The sequence below is a fragment of the Penaeus monodon genome, unplaced genomic scaffold, assembly GCF_015228065.2.
Source record: "Penaeus monodon isolate SGIC_2016 unplaced genomic scaffold, NSTDA_Pmon_1 PmonScaffold_774, whole genome shotgun sequence".
NCBI lineage: Eukaryota > Metazoa > Arthropoda > Malacostraca > Decapoda > Penaeidae > Penaeus > Penaeus monodon.
The window spans coordinates 1-19,770 of NW_023662927.1; the positions used below are offsets into that span (position 1 = coordinate 1).

The following is a 19,770-nucleotide window of genomic DNA, read 5'->3' on the forward strand; positions in this document are numbered from 1 at the left end:
ATATTAATATTATATTTATATAAATTAAATTTTTATTCCTACTACTTACATGCGTGTGTATGTTTATCCATGTATGTATATCCAAATATGTTTTTATAAATCTGTATGAAAATTAGAAAAATTTTTTGTTTAATTGTATTAATATTCATATTGTGTGTGTATCCCTATATTTTATTTTTTAATATATATAATTTTTTAAATTTTAAATATTAAAATATATATAATATATTTATATTTAAAAATATATATATTAAAAATTTTTATGTATATAAATGTGTGTTTGTATAGAAAAAATATATTTTATGTATATGTGTAAACACTATGCATGTGTTCATATTATTATATTATTATATTATATATAAAATATATATATATATATTATAAATAATTTATATATATATATATAATATAAAAAATATTAATATATTAATTTATTTATAATATATAATTATAATATATATTTTTTTTTATTTTTATTAATTTTATTAATATATTATATTTTTATAATATTATAAACATATATTTTATTATTATATAATTATAATTTATATAATTTATTTATAATTTTATATATTTATATATATAATTTTTATTTATAAATTGTATATATTAAATATTGATATCTGTATATGTGATCTTTTCTGTATGGGTGTAGTCATATGTATTGACAAATTTGTGTGGGGGAATATATGCTGTATTGGTATATGTCGATTATATTTGGGGGTGTGAACAAAATAGCCTATTATTATATACAATATATTTTATATATGTAGTGATATATGTATACCTTATAGGTTATGTATGTGTATTTTTGTATAAATGTTTTTTTGTTTTTTGGATTTTTTTTGCTATCGACCCGCGGGGGTATGGCCCTGTTAACAAAAGGACAGCCAAGATCATTAACCATTGTCCTATTTATTTTAGTTTTTGTAAGGTCGTAAAATTTTATCCCCTTAGGAAAGCTATTACTTATTTTTTCATCACCTGATAGCAGATTTGATATTGTAAATTCTATATTTTTAATTCGAAAATATTTTTTATGGTTTATTCTGTTATTGTTGAATTTCTGGGAAGTTGTTAATAAATTATTGCCCCGTTGAAGAATATGGATTTTTGCCCAAGGTAAGGAGGTTTAATTTATGCAACTCAGAGGGTCTACAAGTGCCATCACCAAGGTCCCTTAATTTCCTACTTCCCCAACTGTTTTACTTTTGGTTGATTTTTTGTTTTGTGTTTGGCCATCATTGTCTTGAATGTTTACAGTTTTTAAAAAAAAACCTTACGACTATCCATTCAAACACCATACCGATAATTAACAGATGATATCATTGCCATGGAAAACAAAGCGGCATTTTACCCATTAAGGGAATTGGGAATTAAAGATTCATCAGTAGCACTGATAGACTCTTGGAGGGTTGAGCACATGTGGAGCCCTCTGTAGTAACAAAAAAAACAAAAACCTTTCAAGGGACGAACATAAATCCGGGGTGATTGGTTTAAAATTATTTGGTTATGGTTGGGTTTGGGATTTCAATCAGTGATTGTAGGGGGAAATTTTTTTCCCCCGATATAAGGGTAGGGAGGGGGAATCTAGTGGCACTGACCCCAGACGGGGGGCCCAACACCCCCACCACCTCCCTTCAAACTTTCCTATGGGCTGTCCCCCAAGTTCTATTGTTGGATTGATTTTATTGCTTTTTGTAGGTTGGTCCACTCATTTTGCTGTTTGATGATTTTTTTTTTTATAAGAGACACAAAAACACTGTACGACTATGCCAAGGGTCCAGATCACCAGTTGACCCGGCTGATTTGTCAGCATTTTTCATTGCCATGGATAACAAAGTGGCATGGTACCATATTAGCTTGATTGATTTGTTGGCACCATATAACTTACGAATGACATTACCCAGTCGTTCATTTTTGGTGGTTTCTAATGATTTAATGGCTTTACGTGAACTTCATGAATCAGAAAAAAAAATTCTCTCGTGGGTCATCGATAGTGCAAACTCTAAAACTTTATCAATGGCAGAAAGTTTGACTTGGCAGTCTGAATTTTTAGTTCACATTCAGTCGACCATACACCCGCTCCCACACCATTCAGCTGTCTTTTAGCCGTCGGTGTACATATGTATGGAAAAAAAGGGAGATTTTACTCTGTGGCATAAGCACGATTGTGTAGGCCATTAGACAAATAGACCACGCTGCTCTAAGTCAGGTTAGGAACCAAAAGCCTCAGCGTGGGTTTAGATGACAATTATATCTGACCTCGTCTGATCTCGCAGTTCGCTCACAGAAATCATTTTGACACGCAACTGCGTGCTCAGCCCTTACTCGAAGACATGGTCTCGTATGTTCATTTCACTGTGTAGTACTCTACCTTAGTAAATAGCCAAGCCGTAATAACCACTATCACTACCAACCAGCACAAACCATTTTTAGAGGCACTTCATGGCCTTGTTACAGAGATGTTTAATAAAGATCTCTGAACCTCTGGCGTACCTCCACCTCCGGCACCATGGTGTTAGCTGATGGAAGCCAAGCTTCCTTAATAGAAAAAATTGTGGGTTTCCCATGGCGCTATATTTGATTGAGCCAGGGTATCGATGGTAGAGAGATCTATATCGACTTTCTCGACGAGGTGGTGAATTCGCGTGGCAAAGGGCCTAATGCCTCTATTGCCAATAGGATGGCTTGGGTCTCGAGCTACCTTTGCGACATAGGTCAGTGCTAACTAGCAAGTCTGAGTCGGAGGGGAGGTACTCCTGACTCTACTTCAAGGCTCCAAGACACGCATGCAAACAAGCATTCTGCACAACAAACAAACTTTTTCAAAATTGAGTTCGATGCCAAGCCATACACGATTGACTCATAATCTACTTTCGAACTAATCAGGGCATTATATATCATTAGCAAAGACTTTCAATCAGCTCCCCCATTTATTACCAGAAAATGCACTTTAGTAAATTAAGTTTTTTTTTTTTTTTTTTTTTTTCTTTAACTGACCAATGTGGTCTTTCGAATTGAGTCTACTATCAAAGACTTTTGAAGAGGTATTTGGTGATTTTTTTTTCTAGAGTTAGCCTGATGTTCGGCTTCCTCCTATGTGAATAAATTACCCCAATACTCTCTTATGGAAAACTTACATCCCCATTGGAGGCCCCAGTTATGAATCATATCCAGTGCCAGTTGGATGCAATTTGTATTTAAGATTCCGAGGGGAGCTGGTAAAATACCACTGATCGTACATGGAAAATAATGTTGGCGACAAGACACTTCCTTGTAAGACCCTGTTTGTCTGGACAGAATTGTCCGAAAAAGTGACATTGTGGGGAAAAAAGTATGACATGAAAGTACTGTTTTAAATGAAAATTTGAATAAAAACGAGGCAAGTTTCCGGATAATCCAAAAGCATAAAGCTTTCTGAGTGGGCCATATCACCATGTCATGTTGTAGGCTTTTTCTATATCTAAAAAATACCGAAATAAAAAAATCTTTTTTAATTGCCTCCTGAATATGACATGACTATGACTAGTTTATCAAGAATCCGCCGTGTCAACTAGTAAATTACTGGAATTTATAAAATGCAATAACCTACTGTTAACAAATCGTTCGTGACCTTACTGTAAGACCCTGTTTGTCTGGACAAAAATGTCCGAAAAAGTGACATTGTGGGGGAAAAAGTTTGACAGAAAGTTCTGTTTTAAATGAAAATTTGAATAAAACGAGGCAAGTTTCCGCATAATCCAAAAGCATAAAGCTTTCTGAGTGGGCCATATCACCATGTCATGTTGTAGTCCTTTTTCTATATCTAAAAAATACCGAAAATATTTTTTTTTTTTTTAATTGCCTCCTGAATATGACATGACTATGACTAGTGTATCAAGAATCCGCCGTGTCAACTAGTAAATTACAGGAATTTATAAAATGCAATAACCTACTGTTAACAAATCGTTCGGACCTTACAAAGCAATTGGGCAAAAATTGGGGCGGTTGAAGCATTTTGGGGAATTTGCCCTCCTTTAAAATTGGGAATTGGGGGGAAAAGTGCAGTTTTTAAAAAAGTGTGGATTTCCAAGTTCCATTGTACATTTAAAATTAATCATGGTCATGATTAAGTCATTTCATTCGATCCATTGGGGCCGGGGGATGTTCCTCTACGAGGTTTAAGCCGAATAAGCTTCCATTTTTTAAAATTTGTTTTAAATCAAGTTTATCTCCCGGGCAAAGGAAAGGTTCAGTCACCCGTTCCTTGGTGGCAGGAATGGGGGAGGGTAAAGTTGAGCTGTTTGTATATGAGAAGCTTGGCGAGTGATTGAAATTTCCTCTGGGGAATGGAAATTGGGTTCCCCAGGGGAATGAATTTTAAATTGTGAAGAGTTTTTTTTTTTTTTTTTATTTACAGTGGCCAAACCTGTGTATTAGGGTGATGTTTTAAATTTGTAGAGACAAGCTCCCCCAGGAATCTTTTGTTTGTCTAATTGTTATGGGCCCTAGCTCTTGCTTTTTTGTAATTAAAAAGGTTCTCATTGTTGATATTATTTTTAAAAAACCCTAAAGGCCCATTTCGTTGGCACAGGTCCTGCGGCAGTCTAGTGTCCCCCGTGGAACTTATGCAAAACCCTATTTTTCAAAGGTTTTAGGAATGGATACACTGCTCTAACCAAATTCTGAATATTTTTTTACTTTATCAGCAAGGGTTTTTACAAGTTCGAACTTGACCTTTTTGGGAAGGGGACCCAATTGCTTTTTTTTTATTTTAAAAATTTTAGTGCGGGGTATTCCTGTTGTGTTGCTGGTTTTTCAATAAAATAGGAGATGACGCTTAAAAAGAGTCTTCAATGGGTGCCAGGGTATTTGGGTGCTTTTGATGAAGAGAATAGTATAGGCCAAAAAATAAAAAGTACGGTATTATGTTCCCCCGCGCGAAACCATGTTTAAAAAGGGTCAGACAAAATCATTAAAACTTAACTACTTGCCACCTCCACCTGGCCGTAGGGAACCCATAATATGATGACTTTAAAAAACGCTAAAATATTTCTTTTGTGACAGATACCCTGAAGAAAAAAAAGGTATCAAAAATTTACCACATTATCAGGGGGCCCAAAAAACGAACATTTAGTCGAAAATTTTTTACTGATTTTAATTTTGCGTGACATATAAGTAGAATAAATTCCCTACTACAGTGAAGGGGAGCTTAGGTGATGTAATGGCGACTCCCCCCTCCACCCCTACCCCCCCACCTTCCTTTGACACAGATGTATTTCCCCGAAAAAACGCCCCTTTTGACACAAGATTGGAGAACTTTACATGGGAGTTTAAAGTGATGTAATAATCTGAGGTCATTTACTTTAGTTCAAAATTTCACATTTCCTTTGAAAAAGGGTTAACGTGAAGATTACTTTTATGGGGTTGGAAGTGCCTTGTCTTTTTCCTCGCTACCCAGGGGCCTCCCATGGGTTTTTTTGGAGAATACCCGTATGTCCTGCGTCCCTGCTTTGGAGACGCCAGAAAGATAATCTTTTCGGAACCAACCCTGCGGCCTAGCGGGGCCCCGTCTGGAAAGGGTGGATCAAATTTGTGTTTTTGTATGATCATCCGTATATGTGCTGGCCTGTTTTGCTGGGTTGTTTCGCAATTTGTTGAATTTGTATTATCAATTTTAAATTCTTAGCATTTTCCCTTTTAATTCGCAATTTCGGGTATCCCTTTAAATCTGAATTTCTTTGTCTTTACCGCAATCCTGACTGATGCTTTTTCACTGGGATGTTTTTCTGGGGGAAGCGCAGAAAGTTTTTGGTTTTGTTGGTCAAACTTTCCCCTTTTGCTTCAGGGTTTATCCTCATGATGCAAAAAATTTCATGCCTTCAAGCCGCTCACTCAGTAAAGCCAGATTGATGGGTAGTTGCACAGTTAGCACATTTTGAGAGCATTAGTCAGCAGTGTCATGAGTCCAGCACATTTCCCCCACAATTCAATTTACCATTGTCTTTATCATTGCACCCAAAAAGGTGTGTCCAATTTTCGGCACTACTACAGCGCATAGGTTTTTTTAATATCGGTTCTCATTGGACACGTTGTATCCAATTGTGACATATCGGGAAATTTTTATTTGAAGCAAAGCAAAAACCAAAATCCTACACCCGGGTTTGGGAAAAGAGTACTGGGGTTAGGGGGGCTGCCGATACGCTTACTGTAGTCCTAAAACCCGGGAAAATCAAGGACGAAGGGTTAGCAAACACTAAGTGCTGAAATTTCTAAAAAGCTGAAGTTTCCCCATAAAATTCGTTTATGACTCAAGAAACAAAAAAAGCTTGGCGTGAAGAGGCCAGGAACCCGGGGAAATTCCTTGGCACACATTTTTTGTTTTTTTTGCGTCTGGAAAAATGGGGTCTGAAAAAAACGCCGAAAAACTGAATGAAAATGATTTTAGATGTTTTTTTGAAAAGGGGGAATAAAAAAAAGATAAATATATAAAATTTTTTAATAAAAAATATAAAAAAAATTAATGAAATATAAGAATATAATAATAGAAAAATAATATATATATATATGGGGAAAAATATATAATTTTTAAATATAATAATATGATATGAAAATAATATATTAATGATAAAATATTATAAAATAATTAAAAAATTTTTATAATAAAAGAAAATTTAAAAAATATATAAATAAAAAAGAGAATATATATAATGATAGGGTATTAAATAATATAAAAAAGGGAAGTAAAAATATAAAAGGGAATAAAAAAAAATTAAAAAAGGGATAAATATGTAATGAATAAAATATATTAATATAAATTAATATATAATAAAAAGATATATAATGAAAGGGGAAGAAAAAAAGATATAAAGGAAGGGAAAGAAAATAAAAATAAATATAAAAAAAAGGGGGGGAATAAGATAAAAAAAATTTTAAGGGATATAAAAAAATAAAATAAATTTAAAAATAATAAAAAAAATATATAAAAAAAAGAAAGAAAATAAAAGAATGAAAAAAAAGAATGAAAAAAAAAATAATATAAAAAAAAAAAATAGAAGAATAAAAAATTAAAAATTATTAAAAAAAGAAAAAAGAAGTAAAATATAATAAATATAAAAAAAAAAAAAAAAAAGTAAGAAATGTAAAAATAAATAATATGAATATAAATAAATAAATAAATAAAAAATTTTTAAAATAAAAAAATAAAAATTAATATAGAAATAAAAGATAAATATATATATCTAAATAAATTTTATAAAAATAAAAATATTAGGGAATATATAAATATGGGGTTAATAAAATATAAAATTAAATATATAGAAAATTAATAAATAATAATAAAATAAAAGAAAAATAATAAATAATAAAAATAAAAGTAAAATAGTTAAAAGTTAAAAGTAATAAACGAAAAGAAAATTAAATATAAAATTTTTAAAATTTTAAATATAATTTTAAAATTTATAAAATTAAGGATAAAAATATAATAAATAAAAAAATTATTATATATAATTTTAAATAAATATAAATTAAATTTTAAATAATATATATGTTAAAAAATATTTATAATAATAAATAGATATAATATTAATAATAAAATTTATAATAGGAAAAATTTTAGGAAAAAGAATTTAATAAAAAATATAAAAATAATAATTGTAAAATAAATTTATATATAATAATAGTTATAAAATTTTTAATAGGGGAAATATATTTAAATAGTATATATAAGATTAATAAATTATAAATAATAAATATAATAGGTTTTAATAAAATAAAAAATAATATATATTAGATATATTTAATATATAAAAAAAATAAGAAATAAAATATAATAAAGAAAAAAGGGGAAAATAGATATAATAAGTTATAATAAGAAATAAAAAAATAAATTTTAAAATAATAGAGAAAAAAATTATATAATTAGAATATATATAGATATATATTTATATATAATAGGGATATAATATTTTTAAAAATAATAAATAATAATTTAAATTATATAATAAAAAATAAAATTAATATATAATATTATATTATTAATTATATATATATATATATATTTTTATATAATATATGTTATAATATGTTTATATATATATATAAATATATATATATATATATATATATATATATATATATATATAATATAAAATTATAAGTGTAAAAAATTTTAGGGGTTTTTTAATATTATTATTTTAATATTTAAAAAATTATATATATATATATTATTTAATATGCATTTTATAATAAGGTGTTTTATGTTATTCAAGGATGTAGTTTGAATTATTAATTGTTTGTTGTAGTAAATACAAGGGGAAAATAATATGAAATGATAGTTTATATAGTAATTAAGCAGTGTTTGTTTGGAAAGCATGGAATACTTGTATGAAAAAAAATCCCTTCATGGGATATAGTTTTTTTTACCCCCTGATCCCACGTTTTTTTTTTCTTTTTTTTTTTCTGTATAGTAAAAAATTGGGTTCCCCTCAAATTTTTTTTCTTTAACCCTTTTGATGAAGCGGAAGCGGCTCTCAATTGGGCTTAGATTTTTTGAGACTTTTTGACTCTGTTTATCGATGTTCAGATGAGAAAACAAGGTTGCTGAAAACTGAAGTAATGTCAAAAATTTTTATTAGAGTAATTTTTTATCGTTCCCAAAGTTTTAACCCAAATTTTAATAAAACCCAAATAATTTTTTCGAAATTTTTGCTATTTCAATATAAAACCCTTTTGATTGTCATTATTATTTTGTCTTTTTGTCAAGTATTTCCCCCCGGGGTAATTATTATACTTTCATCCCTTTTTTTCATGTACCGGAACGTCAAAGCATAATGAAAGGTCAATTGATTTTGAAGGCAGATCATAGTTTACTACCCTAAGTTTCTAATAAAAGGGGTTGCATGATGGGAAGGCTTTGTCTTTTACATACTTTAGCTGAAGAACTGTACCTTACTCTTTATATATATCGTAATAGTTGAATGTTTTATTAGTTTAAAATCTTCCCGGAAGATTTGGATTTATCTGGAAGTACTACAATAATTGGGCCCGTTTTTTTAGAAATAATTTTTTCGTGTTTTTTACTGTAAATGTTGTAATATACAAGGGATATTTTTTTCTAGCTAAAACGCATTTCTGAGGCCCTTTCGTAGCGAGAAACTTACTAGTCACTAGTTTAAAGAAGCTAGTTAATATCAGCTTTAAGAGAGGATAATGTGAAACCTAACTGCATACAAATAAATACAATTTGTTGCATCCTCCCCGGAGGGAGGGACCAATCCCGGGGGTACTGCAATACCCGGGCCCACCCGGCAAAGGTGGGGCAAGCCCCTACACTGCCATTTTTTCCAAAAAACAGTTTTTTATCTAGATCCCCAGGGGATCGTATCGATATTAAACGATAAGAAAAGTATACAGGATGTAAACGACTGGGGTTAGAATTATTGAAAATTTATTTGCATATTAGAATGTTTCCTGTATGAAAAAATGTTTTCGGGGTTTACAATGTTCATCAAATTCAACGAAAGACACGTGGGAAAATATTTTAGTTTTTTAACCATCACAAAATTATTAAAACGCATGCGGTAAACAACACACCCCCCCGGCCCCAAAGTTCCCATCCCGACACACGCCCCGCATAGACGTTATGCCCAAATCTATTCTATTAATTATGTAGGCCCCGTATTCCCGCACACTTTGACACGCGCCCCACGCCAAAAGTCCATTATACTTATATGTAAAAAAAGTACGCGCACACACACGAATACTTTTTTGGTTTATTTTCCACACACATTGTATAAATAAAAGTTTCGAACCCTGACCATTTTTCCATTTTATATTATTAGTCTTGCGAAATATAAGCAAGATTTGAAAATGCTAAACCTGAGTGTATCAAAACAGGGTGAATATTTTAATTTTTACACTATTTTTCGTAGATATTATCATCTTATTTTTGGTGCCTGATGGGTTAGATGAATTGTTCGAGTGGTATGTGTGGGTTTTCTATGTATATCCTAAAATATCCGATGATAAAATTAGGATAACAGAAGTACAGGTGGAAAAAGCTTCTTATACACTGTAATTTCGTTATATAAGGGAAATTATTTTGAATGAATAACAAAAGGCCTTTTTTTTCCCAATACATTTTGAAATAAAAACCAAAATGGGGTTCACAGAAGAGTCTACTTTAAAAAAAAAATTTAACTTGGGATTTTTATAAAATGTTGTAGAGCGTGTGGGGTTCTCAGTTAGTGAGCGTGGGGGCGGGCGTGGGTTGGTGAAGCATATTACCTGGACAGGAGATACCCCTGATCACGAAGGGCTGTTTTTCCCGGGCGAGCTCCCATTGCACCCGGTGGGGACCCCCCGATTAAACCCCAAAAGTGGTTAACTCGGTGCGCAATTTTTTTAGCGGGGGCTGCTTCGCGCTTCCCCCATATTACTTCGATCACTTTTAATTCCCTAGGAAAAAAAAACCTTAAAACCATGGGCCAAATTATGAGTGTGGAAACGTTAGATAAATTTTAGTTTTTGAACATCCCAAGAGTTTAATGAAAACTACCCCAAAAAAAAAGCTACCCGGCAATTCTTTTTTATCCCGGGAAATATTATGCAACTTTTCATAAAATTTGATCTAAATTTTTTATATTGCCGGGAAAATTGAAGATTGTATGTCCAAAAGGAAATATCCAATTTTTACAATGCCAAAGAAATGGGTAGTGAAAGGGAAATTTTTCGTACTAGATGGATGAGGCACCAGTATTATTTTTTAAAAAATGTAATTTTCATTTTTTTAAAAGTTTTTTACTTTTTTGAGACTAAACAGTAGTTGCTAAATTTTTCATATTAACCCAATTGGCATATGTTTTTTCTTTTCTTAGGGATGTTATTTTGCAAAAAAATATGAAAATGGAAAATAAAATTTTTTTTAATTATGAATTGCGATTTTCCCCTACAGAGTTTCTGCTATAAGTTGGGGGGCATATATGGGTACACTGTGGTTGTTACATTTTCTAACCTTTAACATTATGGATAAAATTAAATTTTATATATTTGATAAAAAAATGTATGTCCCAACATTATATATTTTCACATATAGATAAAAATATATATATATTATGGGATTGAAAACAGAGTAGACAGTGGTGTGGGAAAAAAAGTAAAATTCTAAATAAAAAAGGGTAGACCCCTTTTAATGTACGTACCCAAATTTCCCAAATCAAAAATTAAGTTTTTTGCAATTATTTTTTTTGTATATAAAGGTAATCCCTTTTACCCCCAAGTAAAAGAAAATTTGGATGAAGCAAGCGGATTTAAAAATGTAAAAATACAGTAAATGAATTAGCTTCGAACACCAAAAGATAGGTTTTTTAATGAAAATAATGTAAACTGATAAAATGGAAAAAGCAAATTTGTTTAGCCCAGGAGGAAAGGTTAAAATTAGTAGTCACTAAAAATAATTGAAAAACATATCCGAATTTTTCCTTCTCAAGATTACTATAGGAATTTATCTTTTATTTGGGGATGTTTAATTTGAAAACCCCCCGAAGTGGGTTAGAAAAAAATTTAGTAAGACTATTTTTAGTTGTTCCCCTCCACAAATCTTTTTAAAAACAAAGATTTTTGCGTTTGAAGGGGAAAAAGAGTTTAAAAAATGGTAATCAATTGACCCAAAAAAGGGGAAAGAGGGGTCTTTGGGGATAGTAGAAGGGGAAGAAAGGCATATCTTTAAAAAACCAATATTTTTATTTTATCAAATAAGGGTTAGCACGCACAAAAGTAAATGTGTAGTATGGATTTTCGTTAAAAGAAGTATTAAAACCAGGTGGTTTTTAAAAGAGAAATTTAACAAATTTAAATTTTAACATCACATATAGGGGAAAGTTGTGCCTTTAAATATCAACCATCGGGATAACTTTTTAAGTACATGAACCTTTTGATTCCCAATTAGATTCCTTATAGTACCTAGAAAATTTCCTTTAATTTTTTTAGGATATGCAGGAATAGGTAAAATGAAGAATACCTTTTATGTATTTTTGTATAGTCCCTGTGCCCCCCCGAATGTATAAATGTGTTGTTTTAAAAAATATCATAGTAAAGCAAGTTCCCCTTTATTTTCTGTATAGTATTTCATTAGATAGTTTTTAGGTTTTGTAAATATTTTAAGGGCAAACTATTCCAAAATTACATCATACGGGAGCTAAACAAGAAAGCGTGAAAACCGGTTTTTAAAGAAAGTCTTCAGTAAAATGCAGGCTGTGAGTAAATCTAGAAAGGGAAACTATGATCATCTTTTAGGATCCTTCTATAGTGCGATTGCCGGGTTTTCGCCCCAGTTTTCGGAATAAATTTAACCACGATTTAGGACGTTAGTGTAATCCTTGAGCGGGGAAACGGGGTCCAATGTTTTCTTAAGTTTGATGACCCCTTTTTACTCGGTTTACCGATGTTTAAGGAGGTCACCAGGCTGAGTGTTGAATTCGTCCACTAGAAGTTTCTTTAACTTTTTAGAACTCCGACAGGGAGAAAAAAATCCTATTAAAATTAGGGGGGCTCTCTGTTTGTAGATTTCGAAAACCAAAAACCCCAGTACCGTTACGGTGCTGTTTTTAATCCTTTAAAAATATTCATGGTTTTAAATGTTTAAAAAATTTTATATTTTTTTTTTATTGATAGCTTTTCAGTAATGCCATGCCACAACCGTTTTTTTTAGGTTTTCAATTTATTTAGTAAATTTCCCCCCTTTAGTTTTGGGGTTTTTGGGAATTCGCAAAAAAAATATATTTAATTTTTTTCCTGGAGGGATTTCTATTTCTATATAAAAATACATTGTCATTAAATTTACGTGCACTTAAAGTTTTTGGAGGGATAGATGTCTCATGGAATGGGAAAAGCAGCAGTTTTTCACCACTTTGGTTTAAGTGATTTAACATTATTGATTATACAATATTTTTTCGTTTAAAATCTCCCCAGACGTTCTGTAGATCAATCTTGAGGGATTGCAATGCCTCCATCCACGTCTAAGGTAAAGGAAGCCCATAGTAAATTTCCCTTCTCAAAGTCATTTTAAATCGCGTGCTTTTAGAAGAAAATGATGGTATCTACAAATGTTTAATTTTTGTCCAAGTTGAACGCATTTTCTTCACCGATCTCCGGAAAGAAGAATAAATCTGTAAAAACGCCCTTTTTTTGGGGGAAACCTTTTTAATACTAGCTTTTTAGAAGGAGCATATAAAATTTTTTACGAGAGATGGTAATCAAGTTTTCTATGAAAACTATTGGATTATTGTTTGGTGTTTTGTGGGCGAGAGGGTTCAGGGCCTTGTATTAAAATTTTGTATAAAAAATGTTAAAAAAATATGTTTTTTCTTGCATTTAAAATGCGCTGTGATGAAGTGAAGGGGCACAGAGGAGAAAAGATTGTTATTTACAGAGCTATTTTAATGATCATAATATTTTTTAATATACCTGACACGGGGTTTATAAATTTTAATTTTTGTATCTTTATTATAAAATAAATAAACAGGAGGGATAGGATCCGTTTTACATTGTTTTTTTTTAACAGAAAATAGCGCATCAGGAATTATGTAATTGTAAAACGTTTATCAGGGTTTGATTTAAAATCCCCTAGAAGGGGGGGATAGTTTTTGGGCCCGTATTTAACCCCACAACGGGTGGAAGCGTAGAGCTCGCCATCCCATTTTCTGAGTGGACTTGAATCGTCAAATGTAAAAAATCAAATTTAAAATATTATATTTCCCTATAGGGGAGGGAAACCCCAAACCAGGGGGCACTGCAAAAAGGGCCGATTTGCGCAAAGTTGGGCAAGCCCCTACCCTTTGCCATTTTTCCAAAAAAATTTTAATATTGTAGATCCCCCTGGGGATCGTATCAGATTTAACTGATCAGAACAGATATACACTTTATCTTGCCAAAAGGCGAGAAGCTACTGAAACATGGTTGTGGGTCCCAGAAAATGTTTTTCTGATGAGATTGTTATGAAGCTCCTTGGGTTTGCAAACAGACTTTTACGTTTTGGGTCAAAATTTTAAATATTGATTGGTACGGAAGTTTGTGTTCTGTATGAAAGAACGTTGCTGGGGTTTTAAACAGTTTTATAACTTCATTTGGCTTTCCCAAAAATGTGAGCAAAAAAACCGTTAGTTTTCAACCCGTTTTCACAAAACGTTTTACTAACACATACCCCCCATGCCGCCCGCACAATAAGCGCACGCGCTCACTAATGCACCCATATAAGGTATTTATATATAATATAGACCTTCTCACATGTCCCATATTGTGAGCGAAATTAAAGTATGCCTCAAACATACTGTGTGTGCATGTAATAAGCACGCTTCGTAATCATTTACCATAGACCCTTGGTTGTTTCCATGTGGGGTCCAAGTTCGTTTTGAACCATCAAATCACGAGGAGGTGTTGACGATTTTAACTGACCCCACTGACCCCTCGTTTGTGCTAGCGGCCCAAAAAGATAAGGGCCCGGTAGCCCTTTGCCCCTTCAGGGCGGGCCCCCGGACTGGACCCCGCTCCGTTTTCCCTAAGAAATTCGTGTGTTCTTTCTGTGTTGTACTCTTCATAAAAAGAGCAAGCCGTCATTTCAATAAACTACCCCCGCTACCATTGTACTAAAATTCGAGCCCATTTAAAAATGGTAGCAGGGTGGTTGTTGCATCCCTTTGGCTCACAACACGAACACAGTCTCCGAAATCGTCTCGACCTGCTTCCACGATCTACGATGTGTACAAATCCACGTGAATACATGTGGGCCTCTTTATTTCTTTTCCCTTCCTTCTCCCATAAATGTGTTAAGCCGTAGGTGCAGTCGCTCTCCCGTTGGTTTTGTTGGGTAAAAGTGCTAAGTGACAGCAAATGGTATGTTCTCACACGTTTCTTCTGACCTTAGATCACATTACTGTGTGATCACGGTATGTGGTCAACAAACATGAATATCGCTCATTAATCAATTAGTTAATTAAATTATCTTTCCCTTCCGGTCGGTCAAGACACGGAAAGTTCAAGAGATGACCACTTGTTTTTCCTGTAATTTGGTTGTTGATGAGGTTGACACCTTGGGATAACTGTAGCACCGTTACATTGCTCGTTGGTGACACGTTCTATCAGGTAGAATTGAGCTTGTAACACGATTTTTTATCAATTTATTTTGAGTATAGCGTTAGGATCTTCCCCCATATCATAGCACACAGGGATGCGTAAATCTCTGCCCCATCATTAGAATAGGTATGAGTAGAACCGAAGTTATTGGTTCGATCGGCAACTTTTGAGTCAGTGTGATATGCAGTTACATCCGTTAATTATTGTAGGACTAGGGTTTAAGCTAGAATCATTATTTGCTTATTTATCACGCCCTTTTCACTCTCTTGCATGTTTTGGGTACATCCCAAGCAGTAGTGTGATTCGTGAGAGATACTCGTAGGGAATGTGATGAGCGCCCATCACAGATACTCGGAAGAAAGCAGGTTATTTACAGATCTTTCTGGCCCAGGTCGCCTGATTCTACAGCCTTTTGGGCATAGGATCCCCCCATCGATGAATAGCGGGACATGGCTACCTCGGCAGTTCAGAATTTCTGACCCCCAGAGAAGATACACTTATTAGAAAGCTTGCAAATATTTTTTCACATCACCATTCATTAATGCGTACATTCTGTCGCATATTAAATGTTGAATTCAGTGTGGTAGTTGAAATAATTTTGTATAAATAGCATTGCTAATTTATCTGTTTTTCTATATTGAATGTTAATCTTCATGTTTGTGATACATTTTCTGTGTGAGGTCACTCTCAGTTTCACTCTCATTCATGTTCGCTGTCACACACACACACACTCACTCACTCACTCACTCACTCACTCACTCATTCACGCAGAACATAAGACACTGAAACCTTTTCATTAATAGGGTTTGTTGCTGTCATATTTGCAGGCATAAAAATCTATGATGTATTTCTTTTGCTCGCAATTTTGTCAGTTGTGATGAGTGACTCATACATAATGTACAGTTTCTTATTTTGCATACATTTCTTCTCTGTACATCATGTCTGCGGACCAGGATGTTCGTCAGAGCAGGTAGTAAGCTGCCTCATGATGTAGCGAAGGACCAGGAACTTGCCAGCGCAGGTACCAATCCCCCCAGGATGCTGTGGATGGGTGCTGCTTGCCTGGACGCAGGCAGATCCAGTCAAACTCCAGAAGCTCGTCAGCGAAGATGCCGAAGATGCTAAGATGCCGAAGAGGATGCCTCCTGCCAGGACGCCCATAGATCCAGACGAAGATTACTAGGACGTGAGGACGAGCATGCGGCCGAAAAGGACCTGGACGAGATCTGCGAGGATGTGTGAACGAGGACGCCGCAGATTTATACCTGGAGGAGGACTATGTTGAAGTGTGTCGACCGGACATGCGACCCCTTGCTCAGCGTTTACCCTAAGACTTCGTCTCGTGTGTTCCCTTACTGTGTTGTACTCTTCATTAATAAAGCGTCAAGCCGTCATAACAACTACCCCTGCTAACCATTGTACTAGGTTCTGAGCCCGTTATAATGTGTGTGTGTATGTATAATGTATACATATGTAACTTTACATAATAGTAAATGGTCATAGAATGTTTACGCAAGTATACCTCAGAAAAGAACTTGTACGTTTTCTTTTGAATAAAAAGTCTTTAAAATTGCCATAAAAAACATTGAAGTAAATTTGACTATACATTCCATGTGATATTAGCGTAGCGTAATATAATTAAAATCTGAATGGTATATACCGCAGTGTACATTGAAATCATCTGAATATTACACTTAGGCAAACATGTATATCCGCCTGTATTAATGGGTGTATGGATGGATTTTATGGATATATGTGTGTGTGTGTGCGCTCACACACTTATGTATACTTATAAACATTGCTAAAAAAAATGTTACGGAGATGATAAAAATGGTGTATTATAAAACGAATGCCGCAAAAAGCTTATTTATTCTACGATATGTAATGGACAGTTTCAAATTTAATGCCTTGCAAGCGAACGTCTCTGTTTCCAACCATAGTTGTAAAATATAATTAGAAATGTGATTTACTAAGAGGATCTTGAGAAAACTAAAGTCAAAGCTGATATTTGTATAAAGTGTTGTAAAGAGCGTGGGGTTCTCAGTATGGGTGAGCGTGGGTCAGCCCGTGGGTTGTTTTAGCATACTTACCTGGCACAGGAGATACCGTGATCACGAAGGCGGTTCTCCCAGGACGAGGCTCACCATTGCACTCCGGTGGTGCTGACCCCTGCGATTAACCCAAATGTGGTTAACTCGAGTGCGCAATTTTTGTTAGCGGGGGACTGCGTTCGCGCTAACCCCCTTATAACATTTCATTTTTACCGAAAAGTGTTTTATATCCACTTGCCTACGAAGTCAGGACTATAATGATTTTACTTGCATATATTTCGTTAGTTTGTCAAGCCAGCTCATTGGAAATTTTACAGATAACTCGTTCGAAGATATTTATGCATTTCCTAAATGTTTTACAGCATTGAAATGCTGAAAATCTCATTTCAATAGCATGGTAGTCTGCACTGGTATTAACAAAACATTTTACCATTCTTTTAAGCTCTATGCAAAGTTATTGGGCAATATTATTGGTATTTTGAAGGGTAATCCCCTTCATTCCCATATCACGAGAAATTTGATCATAACAATGCAATGATATATATATATATATACATATATATATATGTATATATATATATGTATACATATATATGTATACATATATATATATATATACATAAATATTCATATATACACATATACATATATACACATATTGTAGTATACAAAAAAATGGGTCTTTTAAAAGATTGCCATGTAAATGTATGGATGTACCATTTTTCGTTACATTTTAAGAAAAACACCCTAGCGATACCGATAAAACGATGCAGACTTTGAATCGCTAAAGGGATATGGATACCAATACAAAAGCATCGATCGATACATGTATCACGATACTAGCCATCTCTGACTAAAATGATGAATGTAAATCATGATAATAGCAGTGATCCTGGTGATGATATTATTGATGATAATTTATAAATGAATAGCAGTAATGCTGATAATAATCATAATTGTAATCCCACAATCAATTATGATTATTAGTAAGTCAATAAAAGATAAAAACTAGTGACGTTGATCATGGGAAAAAAAATTAATGATTATCATGGCTATTTTATTCATGGTATCAGTAATTACGACAACGATGAATATAACGACAACTATAACAAAACCAATCACGATAGGGAAGACGTAGATTAGTGTGCCTCAATGTCGTGGACATGTTTATTAGCTTTCATCTGTGACTAAACTTTAATATGTAGTGTCCTTTTGCAAAAGTTTTTGTAGCTCGGTTATCACCAATTTCATACACTTGCCTTTTACTAATTTTCTAGACGTTCAGCTCTGTAACGAATTTTAAGGTGTACAAGTAATGCATAAGAATTTGTAATTATGATACTCCCATAATGAAGAATGTAATCATATTAATGACCACATCAGTGGTACTAGTGATATTATTTCAATAAAAAACAATGGCAGTAATTGTAGTCCTCCCAAAAAGTGACGCTAATAAGTGAATTATTAATTAGATTAAATAAATAGGGAAAAGTAATAATCGTGATCATTGCCAGTTTAATTTACATCAGTAATTACGATAACGATGATCCTAATGATAATTATAAAAAAAAAAATTATACAGGGAAGAACGGATTACTGTGCATAAATGTGGTAGACATGTCTTCGAGCTTTCTATCAGTCACTACCTTACTATGCAATTTCCTATTGTGCATTTTTTTCATATTTTTTATATCTGCTGTATCTAGCGCGGACACTGGACCTAATATTTTGTTGTATCTTGTGTTTGTGCTTGTTAACCGTGCATATAATTTATGGCTTTTCACAGTTATCTACTGAAAAAAGACACGTCTGGTTTCCCAGGCGGTCACCCAACCCGAATAATTACTATCGTTGGCGATTGAATTAGGATTTTGTATATTTATGCAATACATTTCAATTTTCATTTGGTCTCTTTGGGTTTACTAAGATTATACACAGACGACACAGTCTTTTTTTAGCGGTTTCGGCCCTGAAAAAAAATCAAAGCTTCAAAGTGCTGCAGTACATATTGCTAAAACTTAATCGTGATTTTTTTTTTTTTTTTTAGACATCTTTATTACAATCATTTTATACTTATTGTTCCTTCGTAGATATCATTACTAATATAAATTACTAAGGGAATTAGTATTATTACAGCTTCAGTTATTTCTTCTTTGTAAAATTTCCCCCAAAATCTATTTAGTATCAGAAAATTAATAAATGTTTAGAATGTAGGTTTGCATTTACTTTAGTTACCTCTATGGGGTTAGCCTATTCGTTTTCTGTGTACCCTTTCTTCCTCTCTCCAGTGGCGATACTTTTACTGAAATTTTCCCTATGGACTGAAGTATAATTTCAATTGATTTCTTTATATAGATATAAGAAGAGCTGCTATAAATTTTATAAAAATGCAAAACATGTAAAGAATTTACAATAAAATGCCAACGACATCTGGTGTACACAGACGGTCACCCATCCAACTACTGACTAGACCCAACGTTGCTTAATTTCTTTTGATCGGACGAGAAGCTGTTTTTTCAACGTGGTATGATCGTTGGCGTATTTATTACTAACATTAGACATCTTAAGTCAGTGTTCACTGAGTTTTCAACATACGAAAAATAATTAT

The 19,770-nt window shown here is 33.0% G+C and overlaps 2 non-coding genes and 3 pseudogenes across 2 annotated transcripts; 2 read left to right on the plus strand and 3 right to left on the minus strand.

Moving 5' to 3' along the window:
- Positions 1-9,243: 9,243 nt before the first annotated feature.
- LOC119571742 lies at positions 9,244-9,424 on the minus strand (annotated as a pseudogene).
- An 838-nt stretch (positions 9,425-10,262) lies between these two features.
- On the plus strand, positions 10,263-10,415 carry LOC119571745 (annotated as a pseudogene).
- A 3,329-nt stretch (positions 10,416-13,744) lies between these two features.
- Positions 13,745-13,928, minus strand: LOC119571740. The gene has a single exon (XR_005228638.1). It is a non-coding gene; the product is annotated as a U2 spliceosomal RNA (small nuclear RNA).
- A 3,265-nt stretch (positions 13,929-17,193) lies between these two features.
- On the plus strand, positions 17,194-17,356 carry LOC119571744. The gene has a single exon (XR_005228640.1). It is a non-coding gene; the product is annotated as a U1 spliceosomal RNA (small nuclear RNA).
- Positions 17,357-19,580: 2,224 nt separating this feature from the next.
- LOC119571743 lies at positions 19,581-19,700 on the minus strand (annotated as a pseudogene).
- Between the last annotated feature and the right edge of the window lie 70 nt (positions 19,701-19,770).